The sequence below is a fragment of the Ranitomeya imitator genome, chromosome 1 (genome assembly GCF_032444005.1).
Source record: "Ranitomeya imitator isolate aRanImi1 chromosome 1, aRanImi1.pri, whole genome shotgun sequence".
NCBI lineage: Eukaryota > Metazoa > Chordata > Amphibia > Anura > Dendrobatidae > Ranitomeya > Ranitomeya imitator.
In genome coordinates, this window is record NC_091282.1 from 937,804,919 (window position 1) to 937,810,918 (window position 6,000).

Sequence of the window (6,000 nt, forward strand, 5' to 3'; positions counted from 1 at the left end):
AAATTCTACAAGGTGCATACTCTGGCTTCTGTGGATGCGAGCCTGGGTAGGAGGATACTGCTGGCCGCTGTTTCTGGCCGGCTGACCTATCTCCTCTTTTTCTGCAGAATATCCCGCCCTAGGGACTGCTTTTGGACATCCCATGGTTACCGGTGTCCCCCAATAAGGCGAAAAAGAGGGATTTTTGCCCTATGCATGCCGCAGCTCCATCCATTCTGCACATGCAGCGTTTTTTCTTCTGGACGCCGGTCTCCTCTCTATCAGTGCCACCATCTCTTTGCGGGACACAGGACCCGGGTTAGGAGACCGCGTTACCCTCGCTTCCATCTAGCAGTGTTTTCCTGTTACTTATTTTGGGGTACATCATGTCGCAGTCAAGGGCCAAAAAGACCCCCAAGGTGCAATACTACCTTTTTTACTGCATGTACCACGTGCCAGGCTCCACTCCCTCGGCCTCAAAGTTCCCCTCTCTGCTCAGCCTGCGATGCCCAATGTACCCAGGAGCCCTCTGCCACCACCGACCCAAGTGTATCTAGCTCCCCCTGAGTGGACCGCATCACTGTCATAGTCCATGGATTCTTTATTCAAAGCGATTAAATCCCTTCGTGACCCTTCTGGGGAGCGGGGCACTTTTTTTTTTTCCTGGCCTAAGAGATCCCTCCATAACAGGGGAATCGTTGGCCAGCAGGGGCCGCTCTCACCGAAAGGAGGTACGGTCATCCAAAAAACGGATCTAAACTACCTCTCCTGAGCTTTTACCACGCCATTCGCGTGCTCGTAGCGATCACGATTCAGTATGAGTCTGAGGCATCCTTAGATCCGGATTCTCCGGAGTTTAGATCTACTGTTGACTCCCTCATCGAGGCAGTCAATCATGCGCTAAAAGTGGACAATGACCCTAATTCGGCTCCGGATCATTTGGTTTCCTTTGCGAGAACCAAGCGTTCCCATAAGGTGTTCGCCTCTCATCCAGATTTCCTGGATATAGCCCGGCGACCAGATAAGCGCTTTACGGGCAAAAAGGCCCTGGAATCGAAGTATCCTTTTCCGCAGATCTTGTTAAAGATTGGACGGAACCTCCACTAGTAGATCCTCCGGTATCACGCTTGGCTACCAAGACGCTCTTATCCGTACCTGATGGGGCTTCCATTAAAAATCCCACAGAATGCCAGTTAGATTTCCTGGCTCGCTCTGTGTATGAATCCTCAGGTTCCTCTCTATGTCCTTCCTTCACTGCGGCTTGGGTCGCCAAAGCAATGGTTTTCTGGGCAGATGCCCTTGCAAAATCCATTCAGGAACAGGCTCTTCCGTCGGAGGCGGCAGATCTTGCCAAACAAATTGCCATGGCTGGAGATTGTGATGTATGCGTCTTTAGACGCAGCGGACTGTGCGGCAAGTGCGGCTTTAAACGCCATCACCATTAGGAAAGCTATTTGGCTTAGAGTGGCGCGCAGATTCCTCCTCAAAAAGTCTCTGATTTCCCTTACCTTTCAGAGCGGACGTCTCTTTGGAGAAAAATTAGACCAGCTTATTACCGATGCTACAGGTGGGAAGAGCAAGTTCCTCCCACAACACAGGCCTAAAGCTGCCTTTCAGCGCAAACAATATTTTCATTTTCGGCCCTTTCGCAGTAGCCTATTCTGGTCCCACTCCACAGCCTCGTCCAGATCAGAACGATCTCCACGCACAGACAGGCACTTGACCTTCATACAGGCCAAATCGGCCCTGGCGAGGAAAACCTAGACAACCCAGAACCAGAGGTTCCAGGCCTTCCAGATTTCCTTCACAATGACGGGGGGGGGGGGGGGGCATTCCAGTCAACACCTCCAAAGTAGGCGGATGCCTGCTTTTTCAACAAGTCTGGCTTTCCGTCGTCCACAACGAATGGGTCAGAGATATGGTGTCTTCTGGTTACAAAATAGAATTCTCCGCCTCCCCTCCAGCAGGTTTTTCCCCTCTCGTCTCCCAAGTTTGGGGGCTCGATCTCGTGCACTTTACCGCGCCATCGAAACCCTCCACCAAAACGGGGTCATTGTTCCGTTCCCAGAACACCACAGATTCAGAGGTTTTTACTCAAACCTCTTCGTCGTTCCAAAAAAGGATGGAACGGTGCGCCCTATTTTGGACCTTAAGCTCCTAAACAAGTACTTAAAAGTTCGGCACTTCAGGATGGAGTCCCTCCAGTCAGTCATTTCCTCAATGGAGACGGGAGTTCCTTAATGAAGACAGGGGAGTTCCTAGCATCAATAGACATCAAAGATGCTGATCTTCATATCCCAATCTTCCCGCCATCTCAAAGGTTCCTCTGTTTCGCCATCCAAGAGGACCATTTTCAATTCTCGGCCTTGCCACTGCGCCCAGGGTATTCACAAAGGTCATGATGGCTGTCATGGCCATCCTTCACTCCCGGGGAGTGGTCGTGTTGCCATACTTAGACAACCTCCTGATGAAAGGTCCGTCTTATCAGGCCTGCGAGGCAAGCGTCTGCATTACCTTGGATTCTCTTTCGCGCCTGGGCTGGTTAATCAATTTGGACAAGTCCTCCCCCATTCCTGCCCGACGGATCGCTTTCCTAGGCATGATCCTGGACAATTGCAGCATCAATAGTAAAAAGATATAATGTTAAAAATAATAAAACAAAAAAACACATTATATTCTCACCTTCCGGCGTCCGCGCCAGCCGTTCCCGCTCCTCGCGACGCTCTGGTCCCAAGAATGCATTGCGGCAATGACGCCAGATCATGTAGCGGTCTCGCGAGACCGCTACGTCATCACGGGTTATTGCCGCAAGGCATTACTGGGAACGGAGCATCGCGAAGACATCGCTAAAGGCCTGGGCTGGATCCGGGGGCCGCCGGACGGGGAGTATATAACTAATTTTAATTTTTTTTTTTTTCACAGGGATATTTTGCCCGCTGTTATGTTATGTAGTGGGCTGTGCTATGTACTGTAGTGGGCTGTCAGACTGTTTCGCCCGGGACCCTCAAAAACCTGGAGCCGACCCTGGCTTCACTAATTGGTCGCTCCTGGCCGGCCGTGACCAATCAGCAACAGGCGCAGTCCAGCCGCGAATTCGCGTGGGATTTGAATCACGCTTCGCTAATTTGGTCACGCCCGGCCGGCCGAATCCTGTGTATTCATTGCATTATTCTGAAATCTTCATAAATAAACTACATACATATTCTAGAATACCCGATGCGTTAGAATTGGGCCACCATCTAGTATTTTATATTTTTTATATTTTTAAAAACTTTTTTTTTTTTTTTACTTTTGCCATGCTTCAATAGCCTCTGGCATAGAAGCTGGCATAGCCTGATCCGCTCTGCTACATAGGGGCAATCTGAGCATCGCTCCTATGTAGCTAAATTATAGCATTGCTATGAGCGCCGGCCACAGGGTGGCGCTCACAGCAATCTGGCATCAACAACCATAGAGGTCTGCAGGAGACATCTGGTTGTTATGACAACGCACCGATGACCCCCGATCATGTGACGGGGTCACCCCTGTGCACATTTCTGGCCGGAAGCGCTTGTTAAATGCCGCTGTCAGTTTGACAGCAGTATTAAACTAGTCAATAGGTGCGGGCGGAATGCGATTCTGCCTGTGGCTATTGCGGGCACAGGGCAGCTGTTCAAAACAGCTGACCTTTCCCGGCTTTGATGCGGGCTCACCGGCGGAGCCCGCATCAAAGCGGGGGTTCTGCCATCGGATGTACTATTCCATCCGATGGCAGAAAGGGGTTAAGCGGGGACCTGTTAGAACACACAGTGAAGGAACTCTCAGCCATCCAAATTCAAACCCCCTTAGGAGAGTTGCATAGTACACATGAGTAATGGAGACTCGGGATTCTATTCCAGAGAGGCAGCCTGATTAACCCCTTAGTGACGGAGCCAAATTTCTGAAATCTGACCAGTGTTACTTTATGTGGTAATAACTCTGCAACACTTCAACAAATCCCAGTGATTTTGAGACTGTTTTTTCGTGACACATTATACTTTAAGATAATGGTAAATTTAGTTCAATGTTTTGTGTTTATTTATAAAAGATATCAAAAATTTGAGAAAAATGTAAAAAAATTAGCAATTTTCAAAATTTGAATGATTATCCCTTTAATCCAGATGGTCATACCACAGCAAACCATTAATAAATAACATTTCCCACATGTTGGCTTTACATCAACACCATTTGTAAAACATTATTGTATTTTGTTAGCATTTTAGGAGGTTTAAAAATGTAGCAGCAATTTTTCATTTTTTCAAGGAAATTAACAACATTTATTTTTTTAGGGGACTATCCAAACCTGATACCATTTTAAAAACAGCACCCCCTGACATATTGAAAACTGCTGTCAGGTAGATTATTAACCCTTCAGGTGCTTTTCAGGAAATAATGCAAAGTGGCATGACAGAAATGAAAAAGTGTATGTTTACCAAATAAATGCCGCTAACTTCTGAACAGATTACTACAGCCGTCAGACTCTAAGGCCGCTATTTGGTCGTGAATTGCCATCGCAAACATCAGGACCACACAATCATGATCTGAGGGCACAAATTGAGATAAAGAGGAAGCCCCCACACTCTGTTAACCATTTATAATGATGTAGTCACTATTGACAGCAGCATCTAAGGGGTTAAACAGATATGGACGGTGCAAACTGATCGTGGCTGATGCAGCAAGTTGTCAGCTATAGTGTACAGCCAACAGCAGCCGGATTGTCGGGATACTATTCTCTTATATCTCAGGTCAGTTAAAAGACGTATTGGCTGTCATTAAGGGGTTAATATGTACCACATTCTAGGCAACAGTCAAGCAAATTAACCTATTCTCAACTGAGTCAGCAGTTGATATTGCAAGAAAGAGTAGCCGTCCATGACAATTTAGACTCTGCTCTGTAATTGGAATGAACATTTAAATCCTTTAATGAGCATTAGGTCTGGCCACAAAGATTAAAAAAAATTATTTAACTCTAGGCTCACTACTCGCACAGGTACACAGATGCTTTTGGTAGCCCCACAGAAGCTAACAGATTTCACCCACAGAGCATGTATTCACATTTCCCTGAGAAAGCTGATTAAAAATTTCATACCCAGACAATGGGGCACAGTACTCCCACTAGCAGGGTTGCAGAGTCCACTCAACAGTTTAACCCCTTCATGACCAGAGGTATTTTCGCTTTTGCTCCCCTTCTTCCCAGAGCCATAATTTATTTTATTTTTTTTTTCTCTAGTCACCTTCCACGACAGCCACTTCGGAGGTTGTCTTCCCTGCCCTAATAGGGGACAGGAACACAAGAGGTTAAATACCCCTCCCCTTCCTGCACCGCCAGTGTTTTCCTGTCCCCTATGGGGCATGAAGAGTTTCTGAAGGGGCTGCCGTGGCCGGCGACGGAGCTCCACTTACCCAGAAGCCGGGCGGCATGAAGGTCGGGTTTCCCTCCTTGATAATGCCGCTCCCGTCTCCTCTCTTCGGAGCGACTCGGGACCTTCCCGCCCCTCCGGCGCTCCCTTTGGGGGCAATGCGGGGCGGTGATGTGCTTGCCGGGGGCCTCCTGCAGCCCCCCGGTTCCCTCCTCCACAGCTGCAGCACTGGAGGTGGCGCGCGTCCCGGGCTGGGGCCGGAGAGCCTGATGACTTCCGGGTTAAAGCGCGCCACTTCCGGTTCAACCAGGAAGCGTGCCATGGAGCGCACGCCGGCCGGCAATGGCGTCCAGCAGCAGAAGCACGCCATACAAACAGCGTCGGGGGCGTTCTAGGACCTACCCCAATCGGGCCACACGTGGGGGGAGGAGCACTGCACGCTGGACCACCGATCCTTATAAAAAGATCCGGGTAGCAAGGTAAGCTGTCTGACTGTTAGCAACCTGACGGACATGGACAGTGACCGACCCCCTTGCTCTGCATCTGCAGATGCCAGCATTCCCCCTCCTACCAAAGTAAGTAGCAGGTGTTGGGCCCAGCTATCCCCTATATACATATGTGCTTTTATGTATATATGTATATA